The following is a 7,561-nucleotide window of genomic DNA, read 5'->3' on the forward strand; positions in this document are numbered from 1 at the left end:
ACCTACCCAGTAACACTCGCACTAACAAGACGAATCTAATGACGTATCATTTATGAAAATGGGTTGAGCCGTTGAGTAGTTACGAGTGGACTAATGAACGGACATACATACAGGTCAAACAGATAACCCTCCTTTTGGGCTTCGCCGCAGTCGAGTGAAAAGTATTTTCAGAAATTCCATCTGAGCGAAGCAGAGATGGAGTGGTTCAGCTAGTGTCAATAAAACATACTGATAGAGTGTTAAAGTAACCTTATAATGTTTTGTACAGTATTTAAGTCCCGCAAATTGCTGGCTGGAATCATGTCTCATTAACATCGAAACGACGTCATTTTGACGTCGGCCGAAATAAAAATTTACCATCAGCTCGAAACTTCAGTCTAGTGCTACGGCTGATGGTGGCCACGCGTATTAGCAATTTGCGGGACTTATATAACAATAAGCTGTAGTCGAATCAATAATCATGTCCACGCGGAATGGTGCCAAGAATAAGGGAGACCTGCATTTTCAAAAAGCGTTTTAAAAGCGTTCTTCTGGATTCTGGTTGCAGAAAGGCCTCCTTTTTGACCTGCCTTTCTGTAAATACTATCTTCTACTAATAGGCACAAGTATGCTGAACTTGCTATTTATTGCTAACCAGTTTTTGAAGCAACTTGATTATTGTAATTTTGACTCTGAGAGCAGCAGTGAGCGTCGTGATAATATGTGCGTATTAGTGAGCTATATCTCTCACATAAATCTGTCTCGTTTTAACTCAATCTTAAGTAACGATTAGCGACTCTGAGTGAGGTGGTAAGACTATCAACACGGGGAGCATTTGACACAAAGGTAAAGGTAGGTAGGTAGGTAAAGGTTCCCCGGGTTACTCGGCTGGGCACTTTCTGGGAATTTTCTTCACAAAGGTTCCTTCAATCCTGTAAAACGATTCTTTATACAATATAGTATACTGAAAAGTAACAGTGGGAAAATAGAATACAAATTGTCGGTTTATCCACCGCGAGCGATTTATTCAAACGACCAATAAATATTCAGGAGTAATTAACCGCCCGCAGCGCCACCTCGTGGCGATACAGGCAGGACATTTTTTCAGAAAAAGATTTTTATTTTTACGTGCACAAAAGATAGATGGAGAATGGAGATTGCCTTATTACCTATTTACCTAAACCGTATCAACTATACGGTTTAGATAAATGTAGGTGCCAAGTTATAGTGATATTTGACAATCAAAAATCCCGTGGGAATTGTTTGATTTCCCGGGACAAATGTAGCTTATATCCGTCCCTGGGATGCAACTCTGTAGGTACGATGAAAAGCTAGCAGCAGACAGACAGACAGACAATTTCCTACCTACCTACTACTATGTATTTTGTGATCTTACAACTAGCTCCCTTTGATTTTTCAACGATTAAAATTTTCACCGACTTGTGTGTGCACAACTACTTAAAAATCATACATATTAAATACTTACCTGTAGTGCACTAAATGCAAATTCGATGTCATATCAAATCAATCAACTCGAGTTTACAGGAACAACCCAACTAAAGTAGTTACAAAATATGAAGTATCATCAACATCAGCAACCAATAGACGTCCACTGCTGGACACTCTTGTAGGGACTTCCACACGCCACGGTATTACGCCGCCTGAATCCAGCGGCTCCCTTCGACTCGTCTGATGTCGTCCGTCTACCTAGTGGGGGGTCTTCCAACGCTGCGTCTCCGGTGCGAGGTCGCCATTCCAGCACCTTGGGACCCCAACGTCTATCGGTTGTACGAACTATATGCCCTGCCCATTGCCACTTCAGCTTCGCAACCCGTTGAGCTATGTCGATTACTCTAGTTCTCCTACGGATCTCCTCATTTCTGATTATGAAGTATGTTATGCGCTAAATGGCATTCAGAATTTCAGATCGCTTGAGACGGCGTTCAATGATCGCGCTAGCATTAACGTTGAATAGATTAGCGTTGAATGGATTATAGAATAGATTATAAGGGTTGCCGAGGGCAAGCGATATTCAATCAATAGTTGAATGAAAGGTCGCTGCTACATATTATATTGCGCAACTCGATAGCAAATGGCCATAAGTTATTAAAACTGCTGGTCGATTTCGAAAAAGCTGCAAATAAGTATACCTACCATTGCTACAATCTCAATTTGAAATTTGAAAGTTTCAAATTTTTAAGTTAAAATTTTATTTAGGTACGTAATTATAAAACAACAATAATACCTCTAACGAAATAAATAAAAGCAGGTTTTATAAATAGGTAGTTTAATAATATTTGATTACAGTAGGTACCTTATACTTACTACCGTGTTACTACCTTATATTATGGGTATACCACTACCTACCTAACTGTATTTTTTTTACAGAAAAAATCCAATATTTATTTTACGTTTATTGCGCTGTACGCTCCAGGTAGGCTCGAAGTTTTACTGAATTACCTAATATGTCAGAGCAATGCAATTTACATACTAGGTAGGTACTAGTTTGAGGTTTACTTACTAAATGTAATCGATCTAATCCATAATACAACCGTCTACAAACATGAAGGTAATTACAAGGAGCCTACAAGCTCGTCCGCTGCATAAACATGAAAGGGCTCTCACAGTTCGGGCTATCGGGCGTGTAGTCGGAATTAATTTGATGACAGACAAATAAATAACTAGGATAATATCTAGTGAGAGTGGTGGTGCGGCCCAGAGTAGTACAAAAGAGTAAAATCATCCATAAGTGCCAATATGCATATTATAAGTGCTAGTGTGTCTGTCTGTCAGATTTTCTCGGGCTATCCTATTAACCTACTTTTACAAAGTTTGGTACAGAGTATATCTCTGTACCAAACTGTTTAATATCCGGGACAAAAATAGCCAATGTCCAGAAGGACCAGAGGAAATAAAAGAGTTCCCATGGAAATAAAAAAATCCTAATCCGCGTGGATGAAGTCGCAGGTATCCTCTAGTAGTAGGTACTAGGTAGGTACATAATAATAATAATATGATGATGATAGCTTCAGCACAGGGATATACGACGAAGCCGTCTAGACAGAGCAATCGTGCGGTAAGTGAAGGACGAGGGAGCGTCCCAGGATGGCCATAGAAATTTGCGTTGCGTTGCGTTGCGATGCGTTGCATTGCGATGTGTTGCAATGCGATGTGTTGCGTGCGTTGCGATTCGATGCGTTGCGATGCGCTCCGTTGTGCTGCGTTGCGTTGCATTACGTTGCGATGCGATGTGTTGCGTAGCGTTGCGTTGCGTAGCGTTGCGATGCGTTGACCTTGAATATTTTTTTTGCAAATGTCTGATCCATTGATGTGACATATTTTGCACATTTCATTTATTATGGTGTTCCAAACATTCGTAGGTTCAAATTTTCAGCTCTATGCGAATTATTGGAACCTTACCCCATTGATTTATTTCTATGCCTTACCCCTATTTTTGAGCTAAATTAAATTGACCGGGCTAATAGTCGATCCTAAGTTTAAATTATTGGAAGGTTCCACCACAAGGTCACAACCTTCAGCTATGAGGAATCCGATAGATTTATAAAACAGAGAAAAATTTGGTAGGCCTACTAATAAAAAATTATGGGACGTAATAAATACATATAATTGACATAATAAATCCAAGATTACTACTTCTCCTATTTATATATTACTATAATATAAAAAGAAATTAGTGTAAACATGCACTCGTAATATTGCTAGGGAAAACAAGAAATACCTACAGGCTGTATGATAACGTCATTCAGGCGCAGTCGAGCGTGCACACGTTTGTTATTCCCTTTTCCTCTTGTAAAACAGAAAGGAGCCGACTATACAACGGAAAATTTTATGAGTACACCATTGATACAAAATTTTGATATAAGATATAAAAAAAACTTAGAGTCAAATTGAGAACCTCCTCCTGTTTTGAAGTCGGTTAAAAAGAAAAGACTGAGTAAATATTTTTTTTATATGTAAGTAAATGCATTTATTTTATTCTCAGGTATAGGTAAGTTTTTTTAAAATATATAGGTACTTATTTAGACGCAACGTTAAATAATTTTTATGTCAATTTAATAAAAGTGTAGGTACTTATAATTTGGAAATCCCAAAAATTACTTATTTCAAAGTTCAAACGCTCAGTATTTGAACTGTACTCTCAGAGTTATTATAGGTCGGGCGTTCGATCCCGGGCACGCAGACGCAACCTCTAACTTTTCGGAGTTATGTGCGTTTAACAGAGAAGGAAAACATCGTGAGGAAACCTGCACGCCTGAGAGTTCTTCATAGTGTTGAAGTCTGCCAATCCGCACTAGATCAGCTTGGTAGACTATGGCCAAAGCCGTTCTCACTCTGAGAGGAAACCCGCGGTCTGTAGTGGGCCGACGATGATGATCATGATGATGATGCATTAGAGAACTTACTCGACGTATGGTAACACGATTTGGTACCTACCCAAATCTCTCCTCAACACTCTCTCTAAAGAATAAACAGGATACTCTGCAGAAAATATAAAGGTAAAATATAAATAGAAATAAAATATAAAGGTTCCATATATTTTCAAACTCACAGTACAGTAATTTAGAGACTGTCTATCTTCTAAGTAGGTACATACAGTTACCTTTCAGTTAGTAAATTACCTTTCAATGATCCGCAAGAAACTAATTGACAGCTCTTAGGAATGTACATCATGTGTGTAGGTATATGTATATCTTGAGTTTCTTATATCAATGAAGTACAAACAAGAAGAGTAGCAAAATATCTTAAGAAAGTCGTAAATGTTACTTGAACTCGTACAAGTGAAATTTACCACTCGAGCGGTCTTACTGTGCACAGAGTAGGTATACTTGAAATATTTTATGATACTGTCTCTACTCTATTTTCTTAGCTAGGCTGTAGAGCCTGTAGGTAGCTACCTATGTTCTTATATTTTACTAGCTTATGCTCGCGGCTTCATCCGCGTAGACTACACAAATTTCTACCCCCTATATCACCCCCTTAGGGGTTGCATTTTCAAAAATACTTTCTTAGCGGATGTCAACATCTATCGGTTTTACGAACTATGTGCTCTGCCCATTGTCACTTCAGCTTCGCAACCCGTTGAGCTATATCGGTTACTGTAGTTCTCCTACGGATGTCCTCATTTCTAATTTAATCACGTAGAGAAACTCCAAGCATAGCTCTATCCATCGCCCGCTGAGTGACTTTGAGCTTTCTTATGAGGCCCATAGTTAGCGACCATTTACTTAGGTAAATAATCTACTTTACTCAAGACAAAAATTGTTTTATTTAGGCGACATTTATCCAGAACAAAAGAACATCACCTAACTCACTACACCCATTTCAATATCACCGCACATAAACGAACAAACAAGAACTTGTCGTCTGCAATATGTCGGATTGAAAAATAATATCCCGTGTTTACGTTCACGTGTCACGTCATAGCGAATGTTTACTTTACCCTAGTTTATCCCGGTTCCATCGCAATCCTCTATCACGACCGGACTTAGCGACAATTTTTATTTGAAGCCTTTGCCGGGACGGAATCAGGCTTCATTTGTTACCGTCATATACATAAATACTAAGTACGTTACCTAGCTATACCTATACAAGCTAGGCACCTAGGTATACTAGGTGCTAGGTAATGTAGCTACAAAAGTTGGAGAGCGAGGGTCTGCTCTGAGCGAGAAGGGCTTTGGCTGTAGTCAGTGGTGTGCACAAGGTTTGAAGCTAGGGTAGGCACTAGTTAAGTAGGAGCCTGTTCACTGGCAGGTCATAATGAAAAATATGCATTGAACTATTACAACTGGGGTAAGCAGTGCATTTATGCCTCTATGACCTGCACGCCACTGGCTGTAGTCTATCACGCTGCCGCACGACTTGGGACCAGCCAGACGAGGCGGGGAGGGGTGGTGCGTTGCAACGCCATACTTTTTTCCGGAGCGGCAACGCAGTGCCCATGTGGCAACCAATAGTCAAATCCGCAGCGGTACGGCGCCGCAACGCACCGGAAAAGCATCGTACTCATGTGGTGTTGCCTCAGTCCTATTTGTTCAGAAATTGGAATAAGTACATATTTGTATACCTAAGTAGATATCGGACGCACAATTCGTTGAAGCGCAGGGATTAACAGAGGCTCGATAGTTCCCGATGATTTGGTCCCATTAAAAGCCGATGTCTATTCACATTACACAGGACGTTGCTTTGATAACCAATAGTCGGATTTCGGGCCCCCAGTAGGTAAATAGACAGAGCTAGATTTTAGTTTGCACACCACTTTGGGAAATGGATCTCTATTTGAAGGCGAAACACGTTTGACAACATTATCTAGTATCTAACCCACAGATTACGGTCTAACCTATGTAAAAATCACCTGTGACAGCGGACAAGTCGCATTACAAGAGTTCCATTTTTAGGGTTCCGTACCCAAAGGGTAAAACGGGACCCTATTACTAAGACTCCGCTGTTCGTCCGTCACCAGCCCCCCAATTGTGTAAGAATAACCATTTCATGGCTATCGCAATCGTCAAGGAATTCTGCCCTTTGATTGGTTGATTCGCTGTTTACATTTTTTCACAGCCAATCAAAGGGCAGAATTCTTGACGATTGCGATAGCCATGAAATGGTTATTCTTACACAATTGGGGGGCTGGCTACTGAACCATGATAGTTAGACAGTTGAAATTTTCACAGATGATGTATTTCTGTTTGAGGGGGTTCCCATACAACAGACATGATTTTTTTGCCGTTTTTATAGATAATGGTATGGTACGGAACCCTTCGTGCGCTAGTTTTTACATTACATCACAAGAATTAAAATGTGTTCATGAACAAATATTGCTATTTGCAGTTTTCAAAACAAGATTACTAAGCGGGGTATCATATGAAAGGGCTTTACTTGTACATTCTAAAAAAGATTTTTATTTATTTTTAGGCACAATAGTTTTCGAGTTATCGTGCAAATTGTCGATAAAATACGATTATAGTACGGAACCCCCAGTGCGCGAGTCTGACTCGCACTTGGCCGTTTTTTTTCATTTTATGTTTATGTATTTCTACCTCTTCGTTAGCTGTTTTCTGTGTCAATAAAAGAACTAATTTTTCTTAAAATTAATTATTATAATGTCAATAAATAGCTGGTATTTAATGAAACTTGTATTAATAGGCCTAGAGCTGACTGCAGCATTACGCTAGATTAACCGCGTAATCTCTGCGGGAACGTGAAACAGAGCGTTCAATCGGCTAATGCTAATAAGCTTAGCGGGGTAAGAGCTTAGGTAGGTAACTAATCAATAAAAAACCAGTCAAGTGTGAGTCGGAATTGCACGCGTTTTTAGGGATATTGCCATATTTTTAGGGCACCTACCTACCTCATAAAGAAAAAGGAACCCTTAATTATTATGATCACTTTGTTATCTTTCTGTCTGTCCGTATGTGTGTCGAATCTGTCAAGAAAAGCTAAAGGGTACTTCCCGTTGACCCAGTATCATGAAATTTGGCAGGTAGGACTTTTCAAAAGTCCAGGAAAAAATCTGAAAATCGTGAATTTATGGTTACGTGTTTGATGTTACATCACAAAAAAT

The sequence above is a fragment of the Maniola hyperantus genome, chromosome 12 (assembly GCF_902806685.2).
Source record: "Maniola hyperantus chromosome 12, iAphHyp1.2, whole genome shotgun sequence".
NCBI classification, from domain to species: Eukaryota; Metazoa; Arthropoda; class Insecta; order Lepidoptera; family Nymphalidae; genus Maniola; species Maniola hyperantus.